We start from the raw sequence: 21,247 nt of genomic DNA, 5'->3' as shown, positions 1-21,247 counted from the left end.
CATCAATATTAATCAAGCAGGACGTAGGGTTTTACCTCCATCAAGAGGGCCCGAACCTGGATAAAACATCGTGTCCCTAGTCTCCTGTTACCATCCGCCTAGACGCACAGTTCGGGACCCCTACCCGAGATCCGCCGGTTTTGACACCGACATTGGTGCTTTCATTGAGAGTTCCTCTGTGTCATCACCGATAGGAAGGATGCCTCCACCCGTCTTCAAAGACGGTATTTTCACCAAAGGGGCCTTGGCCGCCAGCCAAACTATCCGGCTAGGTGGTTTTCTTATGACCGCCTGTCCGGCCACTGCTTCGATGATGACTTCTCAAGTCGTCAAAAGCAATCTTCGCGTCAGCTCGGAATCTGCCGAGCAGTTGGATCCAATAGAGCTCTCGTCTGTTAACGAGCTCTTGGATCGCATCGCCGCCCTGGGAGTCGCTACAGACTACAATCAGATTGGGCTTAAAACAGATCTGAGAGAGATTAACTCTCCCCAGGCCACCCACCACGTCGCAGTGGTAGAGGAGCAATGCGGCGACTCTTCGCCTATATTGAAAACTAGTCATGTCCGGATTCCCGAACCCTCCATGTCGGATTTCCGCGGAGGGACGGACTTTGATCGAGCATTGAACTTGAAATCATGCATCGTTCCGGACTCGCTGGATCGTGTCCAGCAATCCAAGCTTCTGAATTCGGAAACTCCTCGGCCTTTAAGCCCCAAGATGGGCAGGGATCCGGATTTTAGTCCATCCACCCGCCCAGACATATGCGATCTATCTCTAATACGGCAAGAGCCCGCTGAAACAGTACATCACTACTGGGCCAGATTCCTCCTGGTTATGGACAGGATAAAGGACTGCCGAGAGGAAAACACAATCTCAATCTTTTGCAATAATTGCACGGACAAGGGAATATTAAACGCCATCGGTCGTCGTAAAATTATACGCTTCGCCGATCTGGCGTCCATAGTACGAAAGTACTGTGCGATGGAGAGTTTCCGGAAAACCGAAAACCAATTTTGGGATAATCCGGCCCCGAACACAACCCCAGTCCGCAACAAAAGGGTGCATCACACTCAAGCCCCAGATGCAAAAACCAAAAAGCACAAACCCCATAAAGGGCACGGAACTGTACTGGAGGGATAGCTCAATGGACCATGTAAGCTTCATAGTACAGAGGGAGCCGTCCCAACACATAGCCTTCGAGCATGTTGGATACTACGGCAGGTGGCCAAAAGTGGTGAGGAGCTTCTAGCCCCAGAAAACCACTCCAACAATACCGGTACGGTATCAACAGTCTTCGAGACTTTCGCATTAAATAATATGCGAAAACGAACAATCCGCGGCGTCGCCGAAGTCTACCAAGTAGCAACAGCAAATCCATGGAGCGACACAGCCATCACCTTCAACGCCAGCGACGAACCTAAATTCCGAACAGCCCGAGCACCAGTGGCACTGGTACTTAGTCCCATAGTGGACGGCTTTCAACTTACAAAGGTCCTCATGGATGGCGGCAGCGGACTAAACCTCATCTACGAGAAAACTCTTCAAAAAATGGAAATCGACTGGAGCCGTATTGAGCGAAGCAGCACAACCTCCAGAGGAATAATCCCTAGCCGGGAAGCGCGCTGCACCGGAAAAATCACACTCTATGTGGTGTTCGGCTCGCCGGACAATTACAGATCCGAAGAAGTCACGTTCCAGGTGGCCCCGTTCAACAGCGGATATCACGCTATATTAAGACGAGAGGCATTCACAATTTTTCAAGCCGTACCCCATTACGGGTATATGAAGCTCAAAATGCCTGGGCCCGGCGGAATAATCACTCTCGCTAGTGATCCGGACATAGCACTCCGCGCCGAAAACAAGACAGCCGCACTAGCCCTGGAGGCACTATCCGAAGCCTTAGCAGCAGAAGAACTCACCGCGCTACGCTCTACGGTGAACAGGGACGATGTGATACTCGATAAAAGATCCAAGTCCACCTCCTTCAAACCAGCAGATGAAATAATAAAATTCCAGGTCCATCCAACGGACCCAACAAAGACGGCCCGTATTGGGGCACAATTGAACTCCGAAGTAGACGCCGCACTGCGCGAATTCCTTCGGGAAAATTGGGACATTTTCGCCTGGCATCCTTCGGATATGCCCGGAATCCCACGCAGGTTGGCAGAACACAGCCTAAACATCCTAAAAGGATTTAAGCCAGTCAAACAGGCTCTTCGACGATTTTCCGAACCCAAAAGACAGGCAATGGGAGAAGAGCTAGCCAAACTATTGGAAGCCGGATTCATCAGAGATATCAAACATCCGGATTGGCTAGCAAATCTGGTAATGATACCAAAAAAGGACAAATCCTGGCGCCTCTGTGTAGATTTTAAAGACCTCAATAAGGCTTTCCCAAAGGATCCCTTCCCTCTCCCCCGCATCGACCAAATTATCGATGCTACCGCAGGGCACGATTCGTTGTGCTTCCTCGACGCATACTCCGGCTACCATCAAATCAAGATGGCGGAAGCAGACCAAGCCGCAACGGCATTCATCACTCCGTACGGACCATTCTGCTTCAACACGATGCCCTTCGGACTTAAAAACACCGGCGCAACATATCAGCGCATGATTCAAACATGTCTGGCTACCCAGATCGGCAAAACTGTCAAGGCATACGTAGACGATGTAGTCGTCAAAAAGAAAACACGTCAAAACTCTAGTAGATGATTTGAGGCTCACGTTCGACAACCTCAGAGCATATGACATCAAGCTGAATCCGGAAAAATGTGTTTTCGGCATACCAGCCGGAAAGCTGCTGGGCTTCATCGTATCCGGTAGAGGAATTGAAGCAAACCCGGCTAAAATCCGAGCTCTGTCACAGTTGGACATTCCAAAAGACCTCAAACAAATACAAAAATTAACAGGATGCGTGGCAGCTCTAATCCGCTTTATCTCCCGTCTAGGAGAAAAGGCATTGCCCCTCTATCGCCTCCCCAGGTGCACCGAACACTTCGAGTGGACGGATGCTGCCACTGCCGGACTCGAAGAAATAAAGGCCATATTGGCAACAAATCCGGTCCGGGCTGCACCCAATCTGGGCGAACCAATGTTGTTATACATCGCAGCAACGCATCAAGTTGTAAGCGCGGTACTCATCGTCGAACGAGAGACAGAAGGGCACAAATTCCCTCTTCAAAAACCAGTGTATTATGTATCCACTGTGTTAACCCCCTGCAAGTCCCGTTACCCACACTATCAGAAGATAGCGTATGCGGTGTTCATGGCATCCCGGAAGCTCCGACACTACTTTCAAGAGTGTTCGATAACAGTGGCCTCTGAAGTACCACTCAATGACATTATAAAATGGGCCATTGAGTGAACCGCGACGCAACGGGCAGGATTGCAAAATGGGCCATTGAGCTCTTACCATTCGATATAACTTACAAACCTCGGCGAGCTATAAAGTCACAAGTTTTGGTTGACTTTGTCGCCGAATGGACCGAAACCGAACTCCCTAAAGAGTACGGCGCATACTCCAATTGGATTATGCATTTCGACGGCTCTAAAATGTTGTCCGGACTGGGGGCTGGCGTCGTATTGACGTCCCCAACCGGGGACACAGTCCAGTATGTACTTCAAATAATGTACACGGACTCCAACAACGCAGCCGAATACGAGGCCCTGTTACATGGTCTCCGGATGCCAGTCTCCATGGGCATTCAACGCCTAGAGGTGCGCGGGGATTCAAACCTTGCAATATACCAAATAAATGGAGACTTTGACGCCAAGGATCCGAAAATGGCAGCATATCGCAACGCTGTCCTAAAAATGTCAGCTCGGTTTGAAGGACTCGAATTCCATCACATAGCCCAAGATAATAATCAAGCGGCCGACGTACTGGCACGCATCGGTGCGAAACGTGATGCTGTCCCTCCAAATATCTTCCTGGAACGGCTCTTCAAGCCATCCGTACTATGGGAAGAGGAGCCCGGAAGTGACAAACCGGAAAAAACCGCGCCAATCGGCGATTCAGCCGATGACATAACACCTTCAGCCCACGACATAATGGAAGTAATCGCCCCGTGGACAGAACCATTCCTAGCCTACTTGCTTAGGCAGGAACTTCCCGAAGACCAAAACGAGGCCCGCTGCATAGTCCGGCGATCGAAAGCCTACAAGGTCCATGAGGGAGAACTTTATAAGAAAAGTACAACTGGAGTCCTTCAAAGGTGTATCTCCGAAGAGGAAGGGCGAAACCTCCTGGCTGAAATTCATGCCGGACTAGGCGGACACCATGCAGCAGCCGGGCCCTTGTAGGAAAGGCATTCCGTACAGGATTTTATTGGCCGACGGCCCGGGCAGATGCCCAGGACTTAGTCCAGAGATGCGTTGGTTGTCAGCTCTTTGCTAATCAGAGCCATATGCCGCCTACCGCCCTCAAAACTATACCCATTACCTGGCCGTTCGCGGTCTGGGGGCTTGATATGGTTGGACCCCTTAAAGGGGGAACCCACAAGCAAAGGTACCTATTGGTCATGGTGGATAAATTCACCAAATGGATAGAGGCCAAACCGGTCAAAACGGCAGAGTCCAGACCAGTGATAGACTTTATATCCGGGGTAGTACACCGTTACGGAGTCCCCCACAGCATCATCACCGACAACGGCACGAACTTCACAGCCGACGAGGTTAAGTCATGGTGCAAAAATATGGGCATCAAGCTCGACTACGCTTCAGTCTATCACCCTCAAACCAACGGTCAAGTGGAACGAGCAAATTGTCTAATAATGAGCGGCATTAAACCCGGACTAGTGCGGTCACTTACTAAATCTGACACGCACTGGGTCGAGGAGCTCGACTCCGTACTCTGGGGGCTACGGACAACGCCTAACCGCACTACCGGATTCACACCATTTTTTATGGTCTACGGCGCAGAGGCAGTCTTGCCCTGCGACATTATTCATGACTCACCTCGAGTGCGCATGTACAAAGAAAGAGAGGCCGAGCTGGATCGGCAGGACAGCTTGGACACATTGGAGGAAGAACGCGACGTCGCCAAGGCTCGTTCCGCATTCTATCAGCAGCAGACCCGAAGATATCAAAGCAGAGAAGTACGGGCCAAGACTTACAACGTTGGTGAACTAGTTCTACGCCTGCCGGACAAGAAAAAGGACAAGCTCAAGCCCAAATGGGAGGGCCCCTTCATTATCGATCAAGTCCTGACCGGCGGAGCGTACCGTCTACGAAATGCGTCGGATAACCGACTCGAGCCGAACCCATGGAACGCAGCCCGCCTCCGAAGATTCTATGCCTAGCGCCGGACTAAGAGTTCGTCCCCTTCCTCCGTTCAAATTTTTTACACTTCGGCTGTCTTTTGTTTCTCTTTCTTCTCATAACCTTTTTACTAAAAAGCCCCTAAGGGCCTACTTTCGCATTGTTCGCATACACTTGATGTGCCATCCGCACTCATTATACCTGGGGGGTTCTTTTCCAGAAGCTTAATTATAAGGGTTTCATGCCCAGCACATGTGTCAAGCTTCCACATGTACCTTTTACTCACCATTATATGCATCGATATGACTTAAGTTTTGGCCAAGCTGGGTTGCCTGGCTCCTGTGGTTACCCCTACGTTCCCGATTGTTCGGCTAGGAGGTAAAGGGAGCACCTCTGCGATTGTTACTGCCGGGTCAGCCGGATGTGTACCTCAGACTGGGTGAAGCCGAAAGCTAGCGTTCTTAAGGGAATATTCGGTCGGTGACTTAAAAGATGATTTTTTACCTACTCATTTATCCGCTCCCAGATGTTTTTCTGCTTTTTTCGCAGTCTGGACATGCACTTTAGGGCATGCCTCCCAGGGAAAGGAACCCTTAACGGAACTATTCTCCCTGGAAGATGTTTCTTACTAACCATGTAATATAACATAACTAGTTGGGCACTTGTCTGATAAAGCACTAGTGACCCCTACGCCTGGTCTCCATGCATACCCCGGTTGTTTCTTAAACCAAAAAGGTATTCGAACACACTCTGGACTCTAGGGTCCCGAGGTTGAAGCGAAAAGGTCGGCAAAGACAAACGATCTACAATCCGGCTAGAAGGCATTTCACATGTCACTTTAAAGGAAAACATACATTGTCAAATTTACTGATTGTATTCCTCCTCAATCCCGTCTAACAGGCTGTCTAACTTACAGCCCCGTTGGGAAAATTTAGCAGCCAACTCTGCTTGGTTGTATACTAAACTCACAGGGATCTCCTTCCCATCGGGCCCCACCGGTCCAACTTCAGTCATGTGGTTGGGATCCGCCTTCTTGTAACGCGTCTTCACCATGGCCCAAGCCTCCCTAGCACCTTGACGGCAAGCCAAAATCTTCCACAAACGGAAGCGCTGCCGCACTCCCTGAAGCCTCTCCGCAAGCTCCCCAAGGCCCTCGGGTAGGGAGAGGGCTGGCCATAAAGCCTGGACGACGCCGCTCATTGCCTGCCGAACTCGTTCGAGCAGTTGCAACAGTTCGGGAAGTTGATCACCCGTTGATATGGGCATCTCCTCCGCAGGGCGACCTGTGAGTATACCTACAAGACATATTATGTCAATTTACTTCCTCGCCGAACTCTTCTTTTCAAAGGAATCCGCTCAAGCACTTACTATAAATGCCGCGACGAAGCCGCTGATTCTCCTTAACGGAGCTGGACAGCCCGGCTCGAGCGCCTTTCAGCTCTTCTTCGAGCTTGGCGTTGGCATCCTGGAGCTTGTTCCCTTCTTGCTGCACCCTATTCAGCACCCTCTCGCCGGCCTTTAGCTGGCGTAGTAATTCTTGCCTGTCCGGATCTTGTCCGGCGGCACCTGCAATGTCACTATCAGACTTGCGCGCACGCCGCACAACGCTTATATTTATTAATAAAAATGTGTTACCAGGAGGGGTCTCTGCGTCTCCTCCTGCGGCAGCAAGTGCGGCCTCAAGTTGGGCCTTGCATTCTTGCAACTCCTGAGACAGCTGGGCATTCTTCTCGGTAAGAGCCTGCGTTTCAAATGATCCTTAAATCAGTTAACATAACTACTTTAAGTCTCGGGGGCTACTGGTGTATATAACCATTAAAATTCCCTTACCCGTATGTCTTTCACATACTGCTCCGTGGCTCTGGTAAAACCATCTTGAGCGGCACGGAGGTGCGCGTCCCCTGCGTTAAAGGCGTCCAATGCCTCAGGGGAAAAGCACGCTTCACGAAACACTGTCCGGCGGCGCCTATGGTTCATGGCGCTCTCCACCTTAGACTTGGTGGCGGACAGTCTGTCGGTGTCCTCCGTTGGAGGAGGAACCGGCCCGCGTCTTGTGCTTGCCTCCCCCTCCAGGCCGGGCGCTGGAGCCTGGCCGGTATAGGTTGGATCGGCAACTTCCGCGCCCGCAGTCCGGGCGAGCGCTTTTTCTCCTATAAAGATCATCAGCACTCAGACGCTTCCTAGGAACGTTGCTCTAAAAATTTAAATACGAGCTATACCTTTGCGGCGACGTTTCAGTCCGTGCCGCGCTCCTTTTCTGCCTGCTGGTCCGGACTGACCTTTGTTGGTCAGCCGCCGCGGGCTCGGCTTCCCGCCCTGAAGGCGCTTCCTGTAAAACACCATCGTTCGCGAAGGTCAGAAATGGGCAAGGAAGAGATAATGGTGTCCGGACCTCGGTCACAGTCACCTGGGAAGCCGGATACAGTCCGGGGTAGTCCGCCGTAATGGCAACCAAAGCATTGTCCATGCTGAGCTGGTGAAACACCCCGTCGATCAGCTCCACCTTGATGTCCGGATCCTCTTCGGAGGCCGGATCCAGGGATCTTTCTGGATCCTCGGGTTGCGGAGCAGGACTTACCATGTCCTCCACAGTCCGGCGTAGATCCCTCCGAAGACATAATGTAAGAAGCCTAAACTTCGAAAGCATGGGTTGAGCCCTTAAAAGTGTTCGCTTACCCAGCCTCTAGGGTTGTTCATGGAAAACCCATTCAAAGGGTTCGTTCGAAGGAAGTCCTCCTTCTCCCCCTTGTACAGGCTGGACAGGATCTCCACCAGATCCTCGGTCGAATCCGGCCCTTCGCGACCATGACGGGTGGCATCGTCTTCCCCGTTGAAATCCCACATGGGGTGGCCTCTGTATTGCAATGGTTGTACCCCCCGCATAATGCATGTCGCCATGACTCCAATCATGGTCAACCCGTAATGGGCCAGTAATCTTATTCGGCCCATCAAGTAATGAACGCTATTGTCTTCCTCCAATCGGGGGCTCCGTGGGCGCCAGCTGAGGCGTTTCTTCAGAGGAGCAGCACTAATCTCCGAGAGGCCAATCCGGACTGGGTCCGGCAGCGGAGCGTCTCCTATGTAAAACCACTCTGAAGGCCAGTCTTCGGACGCCTTCTTGGGAGTACCGGATGGGTATCCGGTCCCGGCAATGCGCCATATTTCGGCGCCGCCCACTTGATATATGGATCCCTCGTGAGAACGGGGTATGAGGCAGAACAGCCTCTTCCACAATGCAAAATGGGGCTCGATGCCCAGGAATAGCTCGCAAAGAGCTACGTAGCCCGCGATATGCAGGACAGAGGCGGGCGTAAGGTGGTGGAGCTGGAGTCCGTAGAACTCCAGGAGCCCGCGGAGAAATGGATGTATTGGGAATCCGAGTCCCCTTATCAGATAAGGGACGAAGCATACCCGCTCCCCTTTGTTGGGACTTGGGGTAGCCTCCACTTGCTTCCCACCTTGGTAGGTGACCAGCCCGGCTTGAACCGGGACCATGAAGGCCGGAGGGAGATATCCACCCGCTTGGAGCTTCACTAGCTCGTTGTGTGGAACAGAGCACCTCCTCCAATCCCCTGGCGGTGGGCTGGGAGCGCGAGAAGAGGAGCCGCGTCGACGGTCCATGATGGAATGGATTTTTAGGTCAAGGGCGCTCCGATGAAGTATTCGCGGAAGGAAGATGGTGTGGTTTGGATCTAGATTTTTGCCTCTTTTGTAGGCAGATGACTCGCACGACTAGGGGGTGAAACATAAAAGACACCCTGGCTTTTCACATTCGTGCGACGCATGGAAGAAGGCTATTATTGGGCATAGAAGCCAAGAAACACAGTATTTATGATGAAGCCGGACACTGTTCGGCAGGTACATGGAACTTGAAGGGAGAACCCGCCTTGCAACGCCGAAGACTATATACGCGCTGGACTTATCGTCATTGAAGCCTGGTTCGGGGGCTACTGAGGGAGTCCTGGACTAGGGGGTGTCCGGACAGCCGGACTATCATCGTCCACCGGACTCCAAGACTACGAAGATACAAGATTGAAGACTCCGTCCCGTGTCCGGATGGGACTTTCCTTGGCGTGGAAGGCAAGCTTGGCGATACGGATATGTAGATCTCCTACCATTGTAACCGACTCTGTGTAACCCTAGCCTCCTCCGGTGTCTATATAAACCGGAGGGCTTTAGTCCGTAGGACACAACATACATTACAACAATCATACCATAGGCTAGCTTCTAGGGTTTAGCCTCCTTGATCTCGTGGTAGATCCACTCTTGTACTACCCATATCATCAATATTAATCAAGCAGGACGTAGGGTTTTACCTCCATCGAGAGGGCCCGAACCTGGGTAAAACATCGTGTCCCTAGTCTCCTGTTACAATCCGCCTAGACGCACAGTTCGGGACCCCCTACCCGAGATCCGCCGGTTTTGACACCGACAAGGATAAACCTCAAATCACGGATCCAATCCGCATCATTACTACTAACATCTTTCAACACAGTTTTCTCTAGGAACATATCAAAATAAACATATGAAAGCAACAACGCGAGCTATTGATCTACAACATAATTTGCAAATTACTACCAGGACTAAGTTCATGATAAATTTAAGTTCAATTAATCATATTACTTAAGAACTCCCACTTAGACAGACATCTCTCTAGTCATCTAAGTGATCACGTGATCCGTATCAACTAAACCATGTCCGATCATCACATGAGATGGAGTAGTTTCAACGGTGAACATCACTATGTTGATCATATCTACTATATGATTCACGTTCGACATTTTGGTTTCCCTGTTCCGAGGCCATATCTGTATATGCTAGGCTCGTCAAGTTTAACCTGAGTATTCCGCGTGTGCAACTGTTTTGCACCCGTTGTATTTGAACGTAGAGCCTATCACACCCGATCATCACGTGGTGTCTCAGCACGAAGAACTTTCGCAACGATGCATACTCAGGGAGAACACTTCTTGATAATTAGTGAGAGATCATCTTAAAATGCTACCGTCAATCAAAGCAAGATAAGATGCATAAAGGATAAACATCACATGCAATCAATATAAGTGATATGATATGGCCATCATCATCTTGTGCTTGTGATCTCCATCTTCGAAGCACCATCGTGAGCACCATCGTCACCGGCGCGACACCTTGATCTCCATCGTAGCATCGTTGTTGTTACGCCATCTATTGGTTCTACAACTATCGCTACCTCTTAGTGATAGAGTAAAGCAATTACAGGGCGTTTGCATTTGATACAATAAAGCGACAACCATATGGCTCCTGCCAGTTGCTGATAACTTCGGTTACAAAACATGATCATCTCATACAATAAAATATAGCATCACATCTTGACCATATCACATCACAACATGCCCTGCAAAAACAAGTTAGACGTCCTCTACTTTGTTGTTGCAAATTTTACGTGGCTGCTACGGGCTTAGCAAGAACCGTTCTTACCTACGCATCAAAACCACAATGATAGTTCGTCAAGTTAGTGATGTTTTAACCTTCGCAAGGACCGGGCGTAGCCACACTCGATTCAGCTAAAGTGAGAGAGACAGACACCCGCCAGTCACCTTTAAGCACGAGTGCTCGTAACGGTGAAACCAGTCTTGCGTAAGCGTACACATAATGTCGGTCCGGGCCGCTTCATCTCACAATACCGCTGAACCAAAGTATGACATGCTGGTAAGCAGTATGACTTGTATCGCCCACAACTCACTTGTGTTCTACTCGTGCATATAACATCAACGCATAAAACCTAGGCTCGGATGCCACTGTTGGGGAACGTAGTAATTTCAAAAAAATTCCTACGCACACGCAAGATCATGGTGATGGCATATCAACGAGAGGGGAGAGTGTTGTCCACGTACCCTCGTAGACCGTAAGCGGAAGCGTTATGACAACGCGGTTGATATAGTCGTACGTCTTCACGATCCGACCGATCCAAGCACCGAACGTACGGCACCTATGAGTTCAGCACACGTTCAGCTCGATGACGATCCCCGGGCTCCGATCCAGCAAAGCTTCGGGGATGAGTTCCATCAGCACGACGGCGTGGTGACGATGATGATGTTCTACCGGCGCAGGGCTTCGCCTAAACTCCGCGACGATATGACCGAGGTGGAATATGGTGGAGGGGGGCACCGCACACGGCTAAGGAACGATCCGTAGATGAACTTGTGTGTCCTACGGTGCCCCCCGCCCCCGTATATAAAGGAGCCAGGGGGAGGAGGCGGCCGGACAAGGAGGGCGCGCCAAGGGGGGAGTCCTACTCCCACCGGGAGTAGGACTCCCTTCTTTCCTAGTTGGAGTAGGAGAAGGGGGGAAGGAGGAGGAAGAGGGGAAGGAAAGGGGGGGGGGGCGCCCCCCTTCTCCTTGTCCTATTCGGACTAGGGAGGAGAGGGGGCGCGGCCCACCTCTTTCCTCCTCTCCTATTCTCCCTTATGGCCCATGTAGGCCCAATAACCCTCGGGAGGGTTCCGGTAACCCCCTGGTACTCCGGTAAAATGCCGATTTCACCCGAAACACTTCCGATGTCCAAACATAGGCTTCCAATATATCAATCTTTATGTCTCGACCATTTCGAGACTCCTCGTCATGTCCGTGATCATATCCGGGACTCCGAACAAACTTCGGTACATCAAAACTTATAAACTCATAATAAAACTGTCATCGTAACGTTAAGCGTGCGGACCCTACGGGTTCGAGAACTATGTAGACATGACCTAGAACCATTATCGGTCAATAACCAATAGCGGAACCTGGATGCCCATATTGGTTCCTACATATTCTACGAAGATCTTTATCGGTCAAACCGCATAACAACATACGTTGTTGTCATCGGTATGTTATTTGCCCGAGATTCGATCGTCGGTATCCAATACCTAGTTCAATCTCGTTATCGGCAAGTCTCTTTACTCGTTACGTAATGCATCATCCCGTAACCAACTCATTGGTCACATTGCTTGCAAGGCTTATAGTGATGTGCATTACCGAGAGGGCCCAGAGATACCTCTCCGACAATTGGAGTGACAAATCCTAATCTCGAAATACGCCAACCCAACATGTACCTTTGGAGACACCTGTAGAGCTCCTTTATAATCACCCAGTTACGTTGTGACGTTTGGTAGCACACAAAGTGTTCCTCCAGTAAACGGGAGTTGCATAATCTCATAGTCATAGGAACATGTATAAGTCATGAAGAAAGCAATAGCAACATACTAAACGATCAAGTGCTAAGCTAACGGAATGGGTCAAGTCAATCACATCATTCTCCTAATGATGTGATCCCGTTAATCAAATGACAACTCTTTTGTCCATGGCTAGGAAACATAACCATCTTTGATAAATGAGCTAGTCAAGTAGAGGCATACTAGTGACACTATGTTTGTCTATGTATTCACACATGTATTATGTTTCCGGTTAATACAATTCTAGCATGAATAATAAACATTTATCATGATATAAGTAAATAAATAATAACTTTATTATTGCCTCTAGGGCATATTTCCTTCATTAACTTCCTGATCCCAGGGTCTTTAGGCACATAGATACGATCCTCAAACCATAAAGTGTCGTGCTCATCCTCAGAAAAACCTTTAGCTTTTCCTTTACTCATCCTTTCCTTTATCTCTGCAATCTCCTTGTCCGTCTTTTGGGCTTCTTGGATCTTTCCCAGCAAAGTGGACTGAATTTCCAATGCTGCAACATAACCTCTTGGAACTATCTCCAAGTGTAGCTCACGGAGATCATCGGCTAACTCCTGAGGTAATCCTCCGGTTATGAGTGTGTTAACATAACTCTTGCGGCTCAACGCATCTGCTATGACATTGGCCTTTCCTGGATGATAATGCAATCTCATGTCATAATCCTTTATGAGCTCCAACCATCTCCTTTGCCTGAGGTTCAACTCCTTCTGTGTGAAGATGTATTTCAAACTCTTATGATCCGTGTAATCATCACAATGATTACCGATGAGAAAGTGTCTCCATGTCTTGAGCGCATGCACTACGGCTGCTCCAAATCATGTGTAGCATAATTCAACTCGTGAGGTCGAACTTGTCGTGAGGCATATGAAACAACTCTTCCGTCCTGCATAAGCACACCTCCAAGTTCTCGACGTGAAGCGTTGCAATATACTTGGAAATCCTTGCGTATGTCTGGGAGAATCAGCACTGTGGCTGTAACCAAATGTTTCTTCAATTCCTGAAAACTGGCCTCACAATCCTTAGTCCATTTAAACTTGGTGTCCTTCTTCAATAACTCCATCATGGGCTTCGCGATCTTGGAAAAATTCTCAATAAATCCCCGATAATAACCTGCGAGTCCAAGAAAACTTCTGATCTCTCCAACTGAGGTGGGTGCCAACCACTTAGTGACAGATGCAACCTTGGTAGGGTCTACTGCTATTCCTTCTCCTATTATAACATGTCCGAGAAATCCAACTTCCTTCAACCAAAAATCACATTTGCTGAACTTGGCATACAACTGATGTTCCCTGAGCTTCTCGAGAACCATGCGCAAATGTTCCTTATGCTCTTCTTCATTCTTCGAGTAGACCAATATGTCATCAATGAAAACACCATGATAAATTTGTCCAAGAACTCCATGAACACCATGTTCATCATACTCATGAAATAGTGAGGGGCATTAGTCAAACCAAATGACATAACAGTATACTCATATAGCCCATACCTCGTAGTAAAAGCTGTCTTAGGTATATCCTGCTCTCGGATCTTCAACTGGTGATAACCTGACAGAAGATTGATCTTGGAGATAACCTTAGCTCCCTACAGCTGGTCAAACAAATCATTTATCATTAGTAGAGGGTATTTGTTCTTGATCGTCACCTCATTTAGCGCACCATAATCAACAACCATCCTCAAAAATCCATCCTTCTTCTCAACTAGAAGCACTGGGTCTCCCCAAGGTGACGAGCTTGGTCGAATATAACCTTTCTCCAATAACTCCTTAACCTGTTTCTTAATTTCCTCTAGATCATTTGCGGGCATCCGATACGGTCTCTTGGATATTGGTCCGGTGCATGGCAATAACTCAATCAAAAACTGAATATCTCGATCTGGTGGCATGCCTGGTAACTCCTCCGGAAATACATCAGGATAATCCTTCACCACCGGTACTTCCTTTTGAACAACTCCCGATAGGGAATTTACCTAAGTCCCCCTCGGCGCATGCCTAGACACATACTTGATCCTTTTTCCTTCAGGGGTGGTGAGAAGAATTGTTTTACTGGTGCAATCGATGTTTCCCTCAAACTTGGACAGCCAATCCATGCCTAGGATCACGTCCAATCCTTGTGACTCCAATACAATAAGGTCGGTGGGGAAAACATGTCTACCTATGGTTATTGGCAACTGATAACATCCCCGACTAGCCATATACTCTGCTCCCGGGGAACTTACTAACATAGGTGACTTAAGGGCTACAGTTTGCAACTTAAACTTGTCCACAAATCCCCTTGATATGAATGAATGCGATGCACCAGTATAAAAAAGAACAAGTGTTGTAAATGCATTAATCAAAAACTTACCGACAACTGCATCGGGCTGCTCTTGAATCTCCTCCACACTGACGTGGTTCACCTGACCTCTGGTGAAGGGGTTGGGCTTCTTTCTAGAACTTCCGTTGCCATTTCCATTCTTTGCTTCAGAACATTCAGTGGCGTAGTGTCCAGTCTTCCCGCACTTGAAACAAATAATGTGACTCAGATCCTTCTTGGCGGGTGTCAGGGGGTTGGAATGGTTCTGACTGTTGCTTAATCCATTCCCATTGCCATTCTTAGGGCCACTGTGCTTGTGTGAACTTCCTCCATTGTGTGAATGTCCACCATGGTTATGCCCTCCATGGTTATGAGTATGTCCTCCCGAGTACGGGGAATATCGGGGCTTCTGCTGAGCTCCAGAATTATACCTCCCATGTACGTACTTCCTCTTGCGATTGTCAATCTGCTGCTGCTTGCCTTCTATCATGAGGGCCCTTTCTACCAGCTCCTGGTAGTTGTTGAAGGTTGACACCATCAACTGCATGCTTAGCTCATCATTGAGTCCCTCAAGAAACTTCTCCTGCTTCGCGACATCTGTGGCCACATCATCTGGGGCATGGCGTGCTAACTTGCTGAACTCATCCACATACTGTCCCACTATACGACTCCCTTGGCACACGTTGCGAAACTCACGCTTCTTCAAACTCATGGCTCCAACTGAAACATGTGCGGTGCGGAAGGCCTGCTGAAACTGATCCGATGTAACTATAGCTATGGGGTAAGTGGTGGTGAAATTCTCCCACCAAGATGTTGCGGGTCCATCAAGCTAATGTGTGGCAAAGCACACTCTCTCCGCATCTGTGCAGCCGGTAGTGGTCAACTCTCTCCCAATCTTGCAGAGCCAATCATCTGCAACAATTGGCTCGGTGCTGCTAGAAAACACCAGCGGGTTCAAACTCAGAAAGCGGGCTAGGTTGTCAAGATGGGGTGGTGGTGGTGGGTTGTTGTTGTTGTTGTTGCCTTGGTTCTGATTCTAGTTCTGGACTAACATCTGCATCAAGGGATTCTACTGCTAGATCAACTGGGTGAGCTCCCGCGGGAACATGAATCCGGTGTCACGTCTTGGAGGCATCTGATGGGGTAGAGGGGGTGAGAAAACAGAATAGCCTAAGAGAGATTTCACTACCCATATGCATATGAGGCAAATACAATCCATTCACTTCACTCAATATCAAACAAGGTTCACACAAACGATCTAAACTACGATTACAAATAGGCGATGCTAACTACTTAGAAGAATAGTACTAGTAACATGGTGGTCGTCTAGAAATTTTGATCGGTGGAAGACTCCATAATATCTGCTCCAGCTTCGTCTACATAGTCGTCATCACTGTCATCATTTTCATCACTGTCCGTGTCGGTGTCGTCTAAGATGATGTAGTCCTCCGAATGGATCTTGTCGGATATCGGGTTCCGGCAAAACCCTTAATGTTCGAACTCAGGGGTGCGCACGAAGATCTTCTCCCTACCGATCCACGTCCCAAAGACTCGTCGTGAATCTAACCTACACGATGAACAACACAAGGGACACAAGGTTTATACTAGTTCGGGCCACCGTTGTGGTGTAATACCCAACTCTAGTGTGTGGTGTGGTGGATTGCCTCTGGGGCTGATGATGAATAGTATAGAGGAAGAACAACCTTGCGAGGGGTGTTCTTGTGGTGGTGTGCTAGGAGAGGAATGGCTCCGTCTCTATTGGCTCTAGGTGAGATATCGGTGCCTTCTACTTTGGTGGCTATCTCTATATATAGAGGCCGTGGTCCTCTTCCCAAATATTGAGCGGGAAGGGAGCCAACAACAGCCATTTTGAAGGGGGACAACTAGTACAAGTTATCCTGACTAAAGTTGGTCTTCGACTGCCAAAAGCACTGGCAATGACGCCGTCTTGGGCTCCATGGTGACCTCCGTCCTGCCGTCCTGCTGGTCTTGGTCTCGTTGCACCGATATGGTAACCTTTGCTTGATGCCTCGGTACTCCGCGCCTGCACTTGCTCCCTTTGCACCAAAGAGGAAACGAGGACACTGCACCGGCTGGCGCCCGCCTAGTCTCGATCGTCACGGCTTGCGTCACGGGCACCTTGCGAGGTACTCCTTGCCTTGATCTCTCCACCTCCTCGCGAGCCTGCCTGGCGAGGCCGCCCCTGAGGAAGCCTTGCATCATTTGCCCCGCGAGGCTTGGCCCCTCGCGAGGGTCTTGAGCTTGGGTTGATGTAGATGGGTCGTACTGGGCCACCCCTTGAGCCACGCCGCAGGCCGCAGGCAGGCAAGTCTGGGGACCCCCGTTCCCAGAACGCCGACTGTAGCCCCCGGGCCCAAGGCACGCTCGGACTTGGCTTAGCAGCGTAGCCAAAGGGCAAGTGCGGAGCGCCGCGGGCCCCAACAGCCTACGGCCTTAGTCGTCGCGTGGCGGTTGATTGGACGTGGGCGTCTCCGCTTCCCCACGCTCCCCCAATATCCGCCTGGCTAGGCGGCCACGAAGCTTTACACAGTTATTTCCTCTTGGCTGCCCGCGTGCTTCCTATTCCCCTTTCTTCCTTGAGCCTCTGTTTCTACCTCCAATCTGACTTGAGCTCTGCCCCCTTCTGTTGCCATGGTGCCAACAAAAAGGAGAAAGGGAAGAAGCCCGCACCCTCGTCCAGCTCGCCCCCGGCAATCGCGCCCGTCGTCGGCCGGTCGCTGATACTCAACCCAGAAGCTTTGGACAAGGTCTGCTCCGCCCTCGCATCTAGCTTTAACGAGTGTGGAAGGACGATGGCTTGGCCTGCATCCCATGCCTCCTTTGACAGGATCGTCATGGAAGTTTGATTCTTCGCTGACGCCCTATGGGCTAGCCTGGTTCCTCCTTTCTCCGCCTTTTTCAATGATGTGCTTTCCTACTATCAGATCCACATGGTGCATCTTGACCCTCAATCCGTTACCCTTCTTGCTGTCTTCGCCTTTGTCTGTGAAGCCATGGTGGGCATTTTCCCTTCCATTGCCCTATTGCGCCACTTATTCTCCTTGCGCCTGACCGACCCATTGCAGTGCTCGGGGTGCGTGAGCTTCTAGGCCATGCCAGAGAAGGCCACCTCGGGGATTGATTTTGGCCTTCCACCTTCCATGAGCAGGTTCCAGACGCGGTGCCTGTACATGGATGTCGGGGTGCCCAGCCCCCTGCTCACGCATCCGACATTGCCTGCTATCCCCAATACAGTCTGGGGCCATGAGAGGCTCATGAGCCCCTGCTCTCCTTTGTCTGGCGCTGATTCGAGAGGTTGGGAGCGCTTGGCGTGACGGCACCCCAGGTGGTGAAGGATTTCCTCCAGAGTCGCACCGCTCCTCTCCAGCATAATTCCTGACCGATGTGGACCCTGACTGGGCATCAGGACCGCATGAGGCTCTAGGAGGAGGAGCTTGCGCCTGAAGCGCTGAAGAAGGTGCTGGAGGTCTTGACTGGACCCCTCTCCGGGCGACATCCGGCACGGGGGCAGCCTCCTGTATCTTTGCTCGGGCAGGGCCGAGTTCGCGATGCAGATGCCTCACTTTGATGAATGGGGGTTGCGCCCGGCCGGCCTCGAGGGGCCTCGCAAAAATCCCATCGCCGTGGCTCCTTTCCCCGCCGCTAGCATCGATCTTGCCTCAAGAGTGGGTGCAGGAAGGCAAGCATCGCTGGAGGCCGGGGGATCTGATGTCGAGATGCCGATGTCATGCGGGGCTCCCGAGGCGTCATCCTCCGGAGCTTGCGAAGCCCGTCCTGAGGCGGTCTTTGATGAGGGGACGCAACCTGCGGCTCCCGAGGCCGAAGCCCCCGAGGCCTTGGCAGGCCACCAAGAAGTGGCGCCTGATCGCTCCTCCCAGCCCAGCGCCCCTGAGGAAGGCCGCCTTGGTGCTTCTTCGTCCACGCCACGCGCCGGCCCTCTTGTTGAGAGCTTGGGTCGGTTCCGCATAGACTTCGACGCCCTCCATAAGAGGAAGGAGTCTTCGAGTGGCAGCGAGCGGCCCTGCCAGCCGCTGAAGCTTAGGAAGTACTTCGCCATAGATGAGTAAGTCCCTCCTTCTTCTAATTCCTCACTCGCTGCTCCCTTTGCTGACTATGGCCCTTCAGGATCCCTCCTGCCAAGCCTGCGGAGCCAGCTAAGAAGCCACCTCCTCAGGCCTCACCTCCATCGCTGGCCTTGAGCGCCCCGAGCTTGCGTGTTGCCCCTGACGCGAGTTCGGCCGGAGAAATGGGCCAACCTGCAGGGTGCCTTGAGCCCATGCGCTTGCCATCTTTCCTTTGCGACCTCGCCCAGGGTGCAACCAGCCTGCCCCGGGCTCCTCCTCTAATCATGGACGGCGAATGGTTGAAGTCGGTCCTCGGCTCTTCTTCTGGAAATGGATCAGCGCCGGACTGGGCCCCTCGCGGAGCCCGCCCAACGATTGTGGGGGCGCCAGCCCCCAGCCCCCTGCCGAGAGGGAGCGAACCACTTCGGGGCCCTCCGCCAATGCCGTCGGCAGGGGATGATATTGATGACGTGCTCAAGGAAGCACGGGAGTGGAGTGTCATCAGCCAAGAGTTCCTCCGGAAGGCGACGAACGTGATGGGCTAGCTTCGTGGAGAGCTCGCGGATGTGGACGCGTGCCTTGAAGCTGAGGGCCTGCGGCTGGTTGAGGAGCAGCGCAAGCTGAAGGTGGCAGTCAGCCTTGCGCGTCATCAGCGCGAGCTTGACAACACGAAGGCCGAAGCATCTCTTGTAGCCTCGCAAAAGGCCTGCTCCCGAGCTATTGAGGAGGCTCAGGAAGTGGACCAACAACGCGAGATCGCGGAGAAGCCCGCGTGGGAGCTCCAAGCCTGGAGCACTTCCCTGGAACAGCAAGTGGAGCTGTGCCAGGCTGCCCTTGCGTCGCTGAAGGCGATGCCCATCGAAGAGGAGGAGCTCCGGAAGCGCGAGGAAGCGCTGACGCTGGAGGCTGCCGAGCGCAACCTTGGTCTTGAACGGTTCGAGACGAGGGAGCGCCAGGTTACCCAGGCGGAGGATGACATCGGCGCGCGGGAGGCCCGAATCCAAGAAGAGGTGGACCACCGTGTCGCGGAAGTTCACGCGGGTATTGTGCGCGAGTATGGCAAGAGGCTGGAGCTGATTGAAGCTGAGGCTATGGGCAGGACTGCCGCTCTCAGGACCAAGCTGATTGAAGTGATGCAGCGTGCAGAGGCCACCGCAGCCGCCCTAGCTGCGGTGCAGTCTGAGTTGCCTCCTCCCGTGCCGAGATGCTTCTTCTCCAACGGAGGTCGATGACGCCGAGTCCATTGCGCGGCAGAACGCAGATGAGATTCGCCAGCGGCAGACGCTGGAGCACATGCATGGCCCCATGCTCCAAACGCTCAGGGACAGGGCCAACACGGCCCTAGGCAATATCTGTGACGCGACTGCTTTGCATCCTCATGTGACCAACTATGCCGGCAATCTCCAGTTCTTCACTGACATGGTGATGCATCTGGGGAACCGCTCTGAGAGGGCTCGCCAGCTCGTCGGGGTCGCAGCCTGCTCGGGCGTGCATTCCCCCGTGTCTTCAGCCATCTTCAGGACAGAGATCCCCACTTCGACTTTGATGCCGTCATCGCTCCAGTGCCCGTGGCTGTTCGAGGCGACCTGGCGCGGTGGGCGGAGGACAATGTGGATGCACTTGCCACGGCCTTCGCTTCCGATGATGGCGGGGTGATAGTCGCTGCTGATGAGGGTGACGTGGTGAACAACGGCGAATATGGCACCGGTGGGGGCGACGGCGACACCAGTGACAGTGACAACGGCGCCAGTGACGCCTCCGGAGGCGACCAAGATGATGTGGTGAGCGACATGTGTGATTGATCCTGTATCCCTTTGCTGTTTATCCTGCACACAAAAAGCTCGGGCATGGCCCTGGAGGTTGTAAGAGCATTTTTGGGAGGGGAAGCCCCTCACGTAAGAAAGATCATTTCCCTCACGCCTTTAGGAACGATGCTGAATGCATGCCTGCATGATGCTACGGGCCCCGTGATGGGTTAGTTGCTGTAATTTACCTTTATCCCGGGCGAGCCCTGAATAGGCTTGTGGTTATTCCCCGAGGGTCCATCGGGAGACCTGCTGACCATTTGGTGAGAGCCTCGCGAGAGCGGGTGCTAGCCGTTGGACGGCATGCGTGAGTGTGCTGAACCCAGCCCAGCCCGCGAGGGGCTAGCGAGGGGGAGGTAGCTAGTGCGAATTCTAACTTGGACAGAAACCGGAACAAGAGAAATCACGCGAATAAGACAAGACACCCCTCCCCGCATACACAAACACAAATTCAACTTGAACTTAAATCTGAAGCGAGAAAGCTCGACCACATAAAAGGAGGCGAAAAACAAAAGGCCGCATCCGGCACCTAGTCTAGTCTTCGACGTTTTCTCACCAGCGTGGAGCTAAGTGCTGCCTCTGGGCGTGGGAGGGA

This window comes from Triticum dicoccoides, chromosome 1B, assembly GCF_002162155.2.
Source record: "Triticum dicoccoides isolate Atlit2015 ecotype Zavitan chromosome 1B, WEW_v2.0, whole genome shotgun sequence".
Taxonomy (NCBI): Eukaryota; Viridiplantae; Streptophyta; class Magnoliopsida; order Poales; family Poaceae; genus Triticum; species Triticum dicoccoides.
The sequence above is the reverse complement of the archived record's forward strand: the minus strand, read 5'-3'. Positions refer to the sequence as shown.